Source organism: Chrysemys picta, chromosome 4 (genome assembly GCF_011386835.1).
Source record: "Chrysemys picta bellii isolate R12L10 chromosome 4, ASM1138683v2, whole genome shotgun sequence".
Lineage (NCBI taxonomy): Eukaryota > Metazoa > Chordata > Testudines > Emydidae > Chrysemys > Chrysemys picta.
Genome location: NC_088794.1, coordinates 95,227,844 through 95,240,697, shown reverse-complemented (window position 1 = coordinate 95,240,697; position 12,854 = coordinate 95,227,844). Strand labels below are relative to the sequence as shown.

The 12,854-nt window shown below is 42.8% G+C and overlaps 1 long non-coding RNA gene across 1 annotated transcript in view; it reads left to right on the top strand.

Moving 5' to 3' along the window:
- LOC135983132 (uncharacterized) overlaps positions 1-12,854 on the top strand; it is a 113,352-nt gene that overhangs the window by 64,430 nt on the left and 36,068 nt on the right. The gene's annotated exons all lie outside the window — the stretch shown is intronic.

The following is a 12,854-nucleotide window of genomic DNA, read 5'->3' as shown; positions in this document are numbered from 1 at the left end:
GCATCTCTGTGATTCTTTAACATGGCTACATGACATGGTGTCAGAAACTGATTTATTTTGATCAAACATAAATAAGAGAGAAAAGAAAATGTCACAGATCCACTCTCCACAACACTTTTGATTTGATAAACCACTGGAATGGCTTGAGTGGAAGGAGTAGCTCACCAGATTTTGAACTGCAACAAAACTGAATGCAGACAGTGGTGACTCACTGATTAATGTATGCAATAAGGACTGAAGATGAAAATATGTATAAATCATAGATTCATAGATTCTAGGACTGGAAGGGACCTAGAGAGGTCATCGAGTCCAGTCCCCTGCCCGCATGGCAGGACCAAATACCGTCTAGACCATCCCTGATAGACATTTATCTAACCTACTCTTAAATATCTCCAGAGATGGAGATTCCACAACCTCCCTAGGCAATTTATTCCAGTGTTTAACCACCCTGACAGTTAGGAACTTTTTCCTAATGTCCAACCTAGACCTCCCTTGCTGCAGTTTAAACCCATTGCTTCTGGTTCTATCCTTAGAGGCTAAGGTGAACAAGTTTTCTCCCTCCTCCTTATGACACCCTTTTAAATACCTGAAAACTGCTATCATGTCCCCTCTCAGTCTTCTCTTTTCCAAACTAAACAAACCCAATTCTTTCAGCCTTCCTTCATAGGTCATGTTCTCAAGACCTTTAATCATTCTTGTTGCTCTTCTCTTTGCCTTTGCTGAATACGGGGATAATAATCACCACAACATTGTCCTTAAAAGGGTTGATAAGCATTTCACTCCAAAGAGGAATGAGGCAGACAAATGATAATGCTATTACCAAAGGAATCCCAGAGAAAATACTAACAAAGATCCCTGCATAAACAATCAGAGCAGCCACAGATTCAGAGATATTAAGGCTAGAAGGAACCATTATGCTCATTTAATCTGACCTCTTATATAACATAGGCCAGTGAGTTTCATCCAGCAATGCCAGAATTGACCTCAACTACTTGTAGTTCAACTACAACATGTCTTTTTGAAAGACATCCCATCTTGATTTAAAAACTGGAAGTGACAGACAATCCACCACACCACTTGGTAAACTGTCCCAATGGTTAATCTCTCTCTGACTGTTAAAACTTGTCCTTTATTTCCAATTTGAATTTCTCCAACTTCAATCTCTAGCCACTGGATCTTCTTATACTTTTGTCTGCTAACCTAAAGAACTCACCAGTATCAGATATTTTCTTCTTGGGTAGGTTCTTGCAGACCAGAATCCCGTCACCTTCTAACTTCTTCAATAAGCTAAGTAAGTTGAGCTCCTTAAATGTCTCACTGTAAGGCAGGTTCTCAGAAAATTAATCATTCTCGTAGCTCTTTCCCAAATCCCCTCTAATTTGGCAACATCTTGTTTCAGATGTGGACACCAGAACTGGATGCTATTCCAGTACTGTTCTCAATGCTGTATACAAAAGTAATATCACCTCCCTACTCCTATTTAATTTTCTCCTGTTTATACCTTCAAGGACCATGTTAGCCCTTTTTGCTACAGCCTCACACTTGAAGCTCATGATCGGCTGGTTATCTACAGTGATCCTTTTCAGAGTCACTGCCTTCCAGGAAAGTACCGAGTTCCCTGGGTGGATATGTGGCAGGGGAGCACACAGGACAGATATGACTTGCCCAGCCATTGAAGGTATGTGCAGGACATTGGGAGTGTGTTGGCTGAAGTAATGGAATCAGATAACCCAGGGAAGCTTGAATAAATGCTTGCTTCCAGAGATCTTTGGCCAAAGACTGCATTCATCAATAGGCTTGGCCTGCTATTTTCCAAATCTGCAATACTGTTGCAAAATTTAAAGCTGATTCAAGTGTAGAGGTGATTGCGGTCTGTTAAAAGACATTGAAGGCCATGAACCCTAGCTTTAAATTGAAACAGCCCATGGTAGGGTTCAATAGCTCTCAGGGGGACAGATAATTTGCCTAAGTCAGTTCAAACCCCAGACTAGTTACAAAGGCAAGTAGTATGTGGTTGACCCCTTTGTCATTAATGGAACCACTGCTAGACTGAACCATTGAGATAATCTGCATAAAATGCTTAGCGAACGATAGGAGAGTGTTTGGTGAAAATGGCTTGCTAAAAGGAGAACCAGGGAGGAGAGATTCTACCGATAGAGGGGACATAGTACCCGATGTGCTCAGCCTACCCCAGAGGATCTCAATCCCTCTGCTTCCTAAAGAGAATGGTATAAGTAAGGACATTACTGAACCAACAGTGTTGTGCTCTTTGATGCCTGTTACAAAAAGAAAAAGGACACATCTGTGTCTCTATAGACCTAAAGAGACTCAATAAAGCAGTAAAGGCATATTCTTCCTCTTGTGGAAAAGATAGGCCCAAATTCACTAAACTGGCTGAACGGTGCTCAGCGCAAGTCCAGAAGATGTGTCCAGCTTAGGGCTGTCAATTAATCGCAGTTAACTCACACGATTAACTCGGAAAAATAAATCCTGATTAAAAAAATTAATCGTGACACTACAGTACCAATTGAAATTTATTACATTTTTGGGGATGTTTTCCTACATTTTCAATATTGATTTCAATTACAACACAGAATACTAAGTGCACCGTCCTCACTTTATATTATTATTTTTTATTACAAATATTTGCACTGTAAAAATGATAAACAAAAGAAATAGTATTTTTCACTTCACCTCATAGCAGTACTGAAGTGCAATCTCTTTATCATAAAAGTGTAACTTACAAATGCAGATTTTTTTTGGTTACATAACTGATCTCAAAAACAAAACAGTATAAAACTTTATAGCCTACAAGTCCACTCAGTCCTATGTCTTATTCTGCCAGTCGCTAAGACAAACAATTTTATTTACATTGATGGGAGATACTGCTGCCTGCTTCTTATTTACGATGTCACCTGAAAGTGAGAACTGGTGTTCGCATGACACTTTTGTAGCCGGCGTTGCAAGGTATTTACATGCCAGATATGCTAAACATTCATATGCCCCTTCATGCTTCAGCCACCATTCCAGAGGACATCCAGCTTCCATGCTGATGATGCTCATTAAAAAAATAATGCGTCGATTAAATTTGTGACTGTACTCCTTGCGGAGAGAATTGTATGTCTCCTGCTCTGTTTTACCCGCATTCTCCATATATTTCATGTTATAGCAGTCTCGGATGATGACCCAGCACATGTTCATTTTAAGAACACTTTCACAGCAGATTTGACAAAATGCAAAGACGGTACCAATGTGAGATTTCTAAAAATAGCTACTGCACTCAACCCAAGGTTTACGAATCCTAAGAGCCATCCAGAATCTGAGAGGGACGAGTTGTGGAGCATGCTTTTAGAAGTCTTAAAAGAGCAACACTCTGATGCGGAAACTACAGAACCCAAACCACCAAAAAAGAAAATCAACCTTTTGCTGGTGGCATATGACTCAGATGATAAAAATGAACATGCGTCAGTCCGCACTGCTTTGGATAGTTATCAAGCAGAACCCATCATCAGCATAGAAGCATGTCCTCTGGAATGGTGGTTGAAGCATGAAGGGACATATGAATCATTAGCGCATCTGGCATGTAAATATCTTGCAACGCCAGCTACAACAGTGCCATGTGAATGTCTGTTCTCACTTTCAGGTGACATTGTAAACAAGAAGCAGACAGCATTATCTCCTGCAAATTGTAACCAACCTTGTTTGTCTGAATGATTGGCTGACCAAGAAGTAGGACTGAGTGAACTTGTAGGCTCTAAAGTTTTACATTGTTTTATTTTTAAATGCAGGGGTTTTTTGGACATAATTCTACATTTGTAAGTTCAACTTTCATGATAAAGAGATTGCACTACAGTACTTGTATTAGGTGAATTGAAAAATACTATTTATTTTGTTTTTTACAGTGCAAATATTTGTAATCAAAAATAAATATAAAGTGAACACTGTACACTTTCTATTCTGTGTTGTAATTGAAATTAATATATTTGAAAATGTAGTAAACATCCCAAAATAGTTTTTTAAATGGTATTCTATTGTTGTTTAACAGCGCGATTAATAGTGTGATTAAGCGCGATTAATTTTTTTAATCACTTGACAGCCCTAGTCCAGCTCCCTGACCATGAGGCCTCAAAGGCCCCAAAACTATTGGAACCACTGATCAGAAAGACATGATGGTTCTCTGGCCACAACCTGTTTTGCCCAGCCATGCACCCTACACCAGAACCAGGAGTGGCGAGAGGGGAGTGGTGTTGGAACCACTACACTGACCCTCCCCATACCACCTAATGGAATCCCCAGGTAGTCTGTTATGCTCACTTTAAATCTCCTCCAACCAGAGCAGCACAAAGCAGATTTAACAGGCTGGTGAATCCAACCCATAATCTCCATGTTAGCTGGTGTAACAACATTCTCTGCACTAGATGGAGCTAGTGGATTCTGGCAAATTCTACTCCACCCTGAGATTGCCAAATTAACAGTGCTTTTGATGCCATGCAGATGTCGTTGCCTCAAACTCAGTATCAAAGGGAGCTGCAAGGCCTGGTGGAGGGAGCAGACATTTATATGGATGTCATTTTAGTCCACGAGAATTCAGAGGCAGAATATCATGTAGGGTTAAAACAAGTTCTGGAGGTAAGCGACTATTAAGTAATAGAGAAAAATATATGATACAACAAACTAACTAGCGTTCTTAAGGCATGTTATTGGTAAGGATGGGGTGAGTGCAGACTGAGAACGAGTCAAACCTCTATTGGAAATACTGCCACCTAAAAAAATGTATCAGAACTGATGTGGTTCCCCTGTATGATCAAATTCTTACCCAGATTATCCTCAAGAGGCCAAACAAACTCTTTTGGAGCTCCAGAAAAGATTCAACATAGTTGTTGGGTAAAGCAGAGGAAGATGCTTTGGATAGTCCAAATCTCTATTGATCACATCTCCAGTAGTGGCATTTTAAACTGCTCAATCTGTACCCATTTCAGCAGTTGCCAGCAGCTACGGTCTCAGTAGGGTGCTACTCCAATTACAAAGAGGTTACTGGACATCCATATCATGTTGTTCCAGGCTGCTTTCAGATGCCAAGACCAACTATGCCAAAATATAAAGAGCTGTGTGGCAAGTACATGGGCATGGAAGAGATTCACAAGATATTTGCAGACTTGTTAATTTCAAACTTGTAAACAAGCCACTTGTACCACTAATAAATAGTAAAGGCCTGGACAAGGTGTGCCTTAGATGCCCAGAAATTGCTCATATGTTTGACGAAATTTAAACTAATTGCACACTATGTACCAGACAGTATTGAGTGGTGAGCACCTTACTGAGGAACCCTACCGATCACTTACCTAATTCTCCAGAGGCCTGGGAAGCTGTAGATGCACACAGAAGCGGTATTTAATGGGCCTGTCAGCCTCACTACAGAAATTAGAACTGATTAAAGTAGCTGCTAGACAACTGCAAGACCTTTCTCCCTTTGTCCAATGCCTCATCTTGGCCTGCCTTTCTGATACCTCTCCATGGATGTCCAGCTGGCAATTTAAGCTTAACTTGGCCAAAACTGAGCTTTTGATTTTCCCCTCCAACCCTTCCCCACTATCCATTATAGAAGGTAACACCTCTATCTCACAGCCTCTCAGTTTTGACTTGGTCCTTTCTCTGGATCCATCCATCTATACCATACTGAAGTCTTACCAATTTTACCTACATAATAGGCAATAGTATTTCAAAAAGTCAGCCTTTTCAGACTGCCAGGGCTCTTGTTCAGCCTCTCATCACCTCACGCTTCCATTTCTGTAATCTCACCATCAGCGGGTCTAGGTCTGATTCCTATTAAAGATAATTTATACTAAAAAAGGGGAGAAGATGTGAGGATATGTATACTGTTTCTTTAAATCTATAGCAGAAAACCAGGCAAAATTTGCAGAAATATACATGAAGGTCAAAATAATAAATGACTAGGAGATTATAAAATCCCATTTCCTCTCCAAGGGAGTCATTTCTAATAATCCCCTAAGCATTTATTATTTTGACCTTTGCATATATTTTTGCACATTTTAGGGCATGATGTTAAGTAAGATTGGTTGGGTGATGTAGGATTGGTTGGGGTGATATGGCAGTGGGGATTGGCTGAGTCCTTGAAATTGTTCATTTTCAGATATTCAGACCTTTGAGTTATTTTTTAAAAGTGTAGAATTTTTGTCAAGGAGGTATAATGTTTTGGGTGCCAGCTAGGCTCCACCGAAACATGTATTCAACCTTGACTATTTTTTAACAATTTGTGTTTGTTTGTTTGTTTTCAATTATATGCTTTGTAAAGTGCTTTGAAGCCTTCTGAGATGAAAGATGCTATATATGTTGAATTCTGTATTAGCAGCACTTTTCCAATATTTGGCCTTCTGCCATTCACTGTGCAGACCTCACTGCCCAGTTTCAGAATATACTGTAGAAATGTGTATAGAAGTCACCTTTACGCATCAGAGGTCCATGATCCTGTTGTAATATAAGGATCCTTTTCTGCAAAGCTGTTTTGGGTTTTGTTAAGCATTAGGAGTCTTAGAAAGCATTTCTAGTGGTTGGCGCAGTAGATTCCTGGATTCTATTTCACTGCCTTGCTGTGTGACCGTGACCATCTCACTTACCTTTTCAGTGCCTCAGTTTCCCCACCTGTAAGAAAGGGGATAATAACACATAACTACCTTGTAGGGCTATTGTGAGGCTTAGTTTGTTAATATTTGTACAGTGTTTTGAGGTCCCCATATGAAAGCACTACAGAAGGGCAAAGCATTATGAATTATTATTGATAACTACTTCATTGGAGCTAGGAACCAGACTGCTGTGGCCTCCTAGCAAACTTGCTTCTTCCTGCAGTGGAGAAACACCTGTTACAACGTTGCGTCGTCTGATGCATCAGTCACAACATCTGATGTGATGAGGCCCCAGCATTTTACTGTAACAAAAGCAGGGATGCAACAATTGTGAAGCCTTCAGTGTCTTTCTGAAAAAGGAACAGGACTGAAGCAGGTGACATGCTTCATGCTCTGCTGCCAGATGCTGGCAGACCTATTTTAAGCAGCCTCTGTCCACGTGCTCTCCTCTCACTTTGAGACTGCAGGCCAGAGAGGGGACATTATCCCCTGAGACTAGGCCTGTTGCTATTAGCCCCTCGGCATATGGAATCTGAAATCACATAGGACATCCCTGGCTGACTGCTGGGCTTCCCTTCTGACGCTCCTGCTTTCAGCACATCCCATTCTTCGGGCTCAGTGGGATTTTTACAAAGGGGAGAATGCTTCCTTTCAGCAGCCTGAGGTCAGCGCAGGGCTGCTTTGCTAGCAGAGGTCAATCATTAGGATGCTCAGAGATGGCTGGGATGCTTGTGAAGGGTGGAATATTCTCCACCCCCCTCCTTCTCCCAATGCTGTGCATTGTCACTATGATAAATGAGAGAGTGGGGTGGAAGAAGCTCTTTACCAAGCGTGGTCTGAGCCCCTAGGGGTTAGCAAACTACTGCAAAGCGGCAGCTGATAAAATGGTAACTAATTCAATTAGTGAAATTTAATTTAGGTGAGAAGCGGATGGCGGGTTTGCCGAGACCATATGGGATACCAGTGGTGTTTCCATATAGAAGAACTTAATTTAAACAATGAACTCATGGGTCTTCATAACCCAGCAGCCTTGGATCCCCAGGAAGCCCTGGAAAGAGTTGTTCTGATTAGCTTTACAAAAGCATGGCAAGTCTGGGGGAGGGGGGAACTGGTATCAAAAATGATCCACATGGAGGAAGGATCTGTGGGTAAAACAGGTTTAAGTTTTGAGCTTCAGAAAACACTTTTACCTCCTTTTTTTTAATTCTCCTGCTGCTTCCTTGAAACAACTTGAACAGTGAATGAGCTTCTGCCACTCAGGTAAGAGAGAGGCCAGATTGAAAGCTCAGAAGTGCTAGGTGAGAAGAACGAGCTAGATACATTTTGTTAATCAGCGGAAGAATTGCCAATGTACTGTACCTGTATAATAAAGAGTAATTAGAGCAAAGGGCATGCTGTCTGTCCCAGCACCCTGACATCATACCCTATACAACTACGGGGAAGACATCTGGGTTTGATTCCTCTGACCCAGAGCGGAGTGTGGCATGGAGTGAGAGAGAGAAAAAGGAAGAGTCATGTCACCCTCATGATACTAATAGCAACAGTTTCAGGAGAAGAAAGGATTCCTGGCCAGACTGCCCTGTTGGGAGGCTGGTTTCCCTGTTAATCTGGGATCTCGACTGGGAGGATTATAGCAGGAAAGAATGAGAGTTTGTCAAGACTCCATCCGGGATACAAAGCGATCCCCCACCCCACCCCTGGGAAAAGGAATCCCACTGCAAAATCTATAGTACAGACTGAAACTCAGCTTCCACTTCTCTAACTAGAGCTGGGCTAATACTCACACACACACACACACACACACACACCTGCCAATATTCACTTTATTTCCTTTGGCTGTCCATGTGACCCTGTTGTGTTTGGAACAGTCATTTGACTGAGTTTTACTGGCCTGAACTTCTACAGAAAGTGAATTTGTTTGTGTGGGTATTCATGGAAACCCATTTTCAGATTCACTCTTCTGAGTGATCATGCTGGAAAAGTTTGCACACTCATCCAATCAGGGAACCGAAACAGTGGAACTGATTAATCTGACTAATCACAACTAACCAACACAACTTGAATAACAAATATTAATTCTTTGTCAAGTGATTGCACATGTCCATTCCACTTCAGGTGTGTGCACGTCCAATGCACCAGAGTCAGAGATCTTTCCCTTAGAGGTACCTATCACGGCGGCACATGCACCCTCAGTTGCCTTATGCTGCTGCACAATGGTATAAAGGGAAGAGTCACCCTACACCTCCCACCCCCTCAGTTCCTTCTTACAACCTGTGATCAGTAGTCAGAGAGAATCAGCTCGCTACTTCAAGTTTCTCCCATTACAGGGAAATGATCTTCCTTTCTGTAAATAGTTAGGTTAGTGCTATTCGTTATTGTTAAATTAGTGTAGGTTTTCATTGTTATTTTTTCTTTGAGTGTCAGTTCCCTCTTATTCTCAGGGTACCGACGCCCAGTACTGGGTAAACCCTTTGCTGGTTGCAAGCAATCTATGTTGGCGAGTGACCCTCATTCCATCTGCCTGAAATGCCTTAGTGAGTGTCACATTCGAGACTGCTGCCAGATCTTCAGGGATTTCAAACCCCAGACAAAAACAGACAAAGAGGTGAGACTGCATCACATCCTCATGGAGGCAACCTTGTATCCACCTTCTGAACCTTCCCACTGGGGGCGAGTCCCAAGTACTTCAGCATCAGGGAGGAGTGCTCCTCTGGACATTGCTTCTACAAGTCAGCCCCCACCCCCCTCTACTGCCAAGAAAAAAGCACAAAAGATCAGACCACCATTCATTGAAGGAGCCGAGACCTAGCTCCAATTTTGTTGAGACCAACCCCCATTGCAATGCCAACTTCTTCAGTGCAACAACAGTATCAGGAAAATTTCTTGGTACTGATGACACCAGAGGCCTATGCAACAGTATTGAAACTACTCTGCCTCTCGCTGCCAGACTCTCTGATGGCCTAGGAAACAAGCTAGAATAGTGGTTCCTTAGGCCCCAGCCACAGACTTACCTCAGAGACAAAATCTGCCCTCGATACTATCTTCGGAGCATCCAGCACTTTCTCCCCCAGTGCAATCCAGGGATAAACCCAGCATGCTATCTTCAGTGCAAACGTCTCCTTTCATGCCCCTTGTTCCCAAGATAGAAGACGACACTCCACTTTGCCTTCATCTGTTCCTGGTGCATGTTTGATTTCCAAAGACAGTCCATCGACATGGATCCTTGAAATAGTCACATCTGGGTCCTATGCCATACTCATGGCCTTACTGGAACCTCTGGGGCATGCCCCTCACTTCTAGATCCTTCCTGTTCCTCCATCTTACAGATCCCCCAGCAGATGACAGGAAAGGTCACATGAGGAGGTCCAGGAAGCTATAGTTGGTACCAAGCTCTGTACCGAGCAAGATCCTCAAGAGCAGATTCAGATTTTGGAACCTCAACACACTGCATTACAAGATGTCCAACCTCAGCCTCCTCTGCATTCTTCCTTCTCCCAATCTGACAAGACTGTAGTCTCCTGGGATTCTCACCTGTCCAGGATGATTTATCATGATCTTTTAAAGAGAGTAGCTACCTCTCTTGATATTCCTGTTGAGGAGGCTCAGGAGAGTTCCCATGGGCTGGGGGACATTTTGGGTTCCACAGGGCACTCTAGAGCAGCTCTATCAATGAAGCTATCCTAGAGACTACAAAATCTTTGTGGCAAACACCATCCTCTCTCTCTCTCATAGCTAAGAGAACTGAGAGAAGGTACCATGTCCCTTCTCAAGACTATGAACATTTTTACACCAATTATTTGGCAGGTTCCTTAGTTGTCTCAGCAGTGAATGAAAGAATGCATCAGTGATGACTTTTTTCTACCCCCAAAGCAAAGAAATTAGACCTTTTTGGTAGAAAAATTTATTCCACATCTGGTCTACAATTCCTTATTCCTGACCAACAAGTTTTATTGGCCCAATATGACTCCCTCTGGTATCATATACTGAAGTTCTCAGAGAAGTTGCCAGAACGTGCCAAACAAGCATTCCAGGCCATGTTGGACAAGGGCAAATTTTCTTTACTTTCTTCAGTTTTCTTTCTTTTTCATCTTCAACACATCTAAAGTAATTAAATACATAAATAACTGTGCTGATGAAGCACTGACCAGGCTGACCCAGCTTAACATGGCATATCAAACATGAACATAGCCCAAGACATTAGGATTCCAGATCAGCCCTTTGTTCTGAACATGTATTTCTCCCAATACATTATTCTCTTTTGTCCCCCAGCACATGGCCACGTCATAGTCATGGAATTTTCATAATCCTACATTCCATTGTCAACAACATCTGGCTATATTAACTCTCATTGTGTTTTAGGATGTCCTTTCGTCAAAGATGGGACACACACTTAGAAACTATTATTAGGCTATATTATTTGTTAAGGCCCAGAGCCTCAGAAGTATTTAGCTGCCTAACTCCTGTTGAAATCTGTGGGAGTTAGGCACCTAAATGCCTTTGAGGATCTGGGCCTGTGTCCACAATGTATTTGACACTGTATACAGTACATAATGAAGATAGTCCTTGCCCACAAGGGCTTACAAGCTATTGGGTCTGCAAGGTACAGCCCTGCATTTGGAGGCAGTGTAGCGCTGCGGTACCCCCATGAGAAGCACTGGAACAATGCTTCCTGGAGCTCCCAGGTGTGCAGAGGCAGGGTGCCCATGGCATCATGGGGTGTAATTTACTCCTCCCCCACCATGTAGCTGGCCAGCAGAGCTGCTGCATAGTGGGGAGTAAACGCATGACTCTGTCTCTTCTCCACCCCTCATCCACCTTTTGAATGCTGTCTAACCCTTGGGCAGTAGGGCGGAAACAGCACCTGCCCTGCAATTGTGGTTGGCCCTTACATGGACTGTACTTGCCAGAGAAGGGTCCTTGCACCCTTCTCAGCTGGATGTTTGTGTGAGGGCCAGGTACCATCTAGCCCTGTATGACAGAAATGGAGAAGATGGGATGCACCAGAAAGACCAGAGGATAAAATAATATGGAGTAAATTATATAGTTTTTTACAGCTTAGGTGGTTTCATTTCTTGTGGGCATCACAGAAGATGCATTGGGGAAAGTGTGTGAAAGGCCACAGAGATGGAGAGGAAGGAGGAGGTAAATGGGACACTGAGGCTGGTTTAGATGGGGAGTGTTGTTGTCTGATAAGGTCAGACTTGTGGAACTGTCTAGAGCTTTAAAGGCATCAACAAGAAAGTTAAGCATATTGGCTCACATCTTGTGTTGAAATTGCGCTGAGGGCAGAAAGGATTATACTTCCTCAATCCTGGGGCTGTTCAGGTGGCGGGCTTGAAGACAGGGATCACCAGAGCACAAAGAGGGCCTGGCCATGCCCTATATGCTCATGGCTGGGAGTGGGGGAAGGAGGGAAGTAGGTGTAGGAGCTACTATAGTGGTTCTTTGCTGCTTAGGGATTCCCGAGCCAAAAGGTAGCCTCTTCTGGCTGGATCCACCAGTTTTAGGACTGCTTTGTGTTGGGTTGCAAGGTAGCCCCAAATTTGCACTGGGGGGGGGGGGAAATATTACAGTCATTATACAGTAATTTATAACTGAAGAAAATGAAATGTAGTGAGACAAAAAGGTAACCTGACCAGGTGTTGCCATCTCCAAATGATGAGTAAATAAAATAGCAAGGATCCTTGAGAGAGCTAAATATGGTGGATGCTGCCTTGAGCTGCTCAGAGTTGGACTCTGGCCACAGCAGCAAACACATAGGGAATGCGCCTTTTGGATAGTGTAGAGCACCTGCCTGACAATGGACAGCCATGCTCATGGCGTGTTGGATTTAAGATGCACAGGACAGCAGGGGAAAATCCAGAGTGGGGTTTTCTGGGTTTTGTTTTTTTTATGTACAGTTGTCAACCAGGAATTATATAAGTATGAAAGTTCAGAAATTGTTTGCGATTTCGCAGAACTTACGTCAACGTGGCCCAGTGCCTAAAAGTACCACAATTCATAAACATCACTGCATGTCACACAGAATGAAGTGCTGGTTCCAGACAATGGCTCTGGGAATTTCAGGGGGTTGTTTAATGGGAACACTCCAGTGACTGGCTATGGTAACATGAGAGCTATGCAATACACTTGATTTGCCTCACAAATGCACTAGAAATTCATTCTAGTTAGTCTGACCTGCATTCGGGGACCATCTGCAGTTCACACAAAATT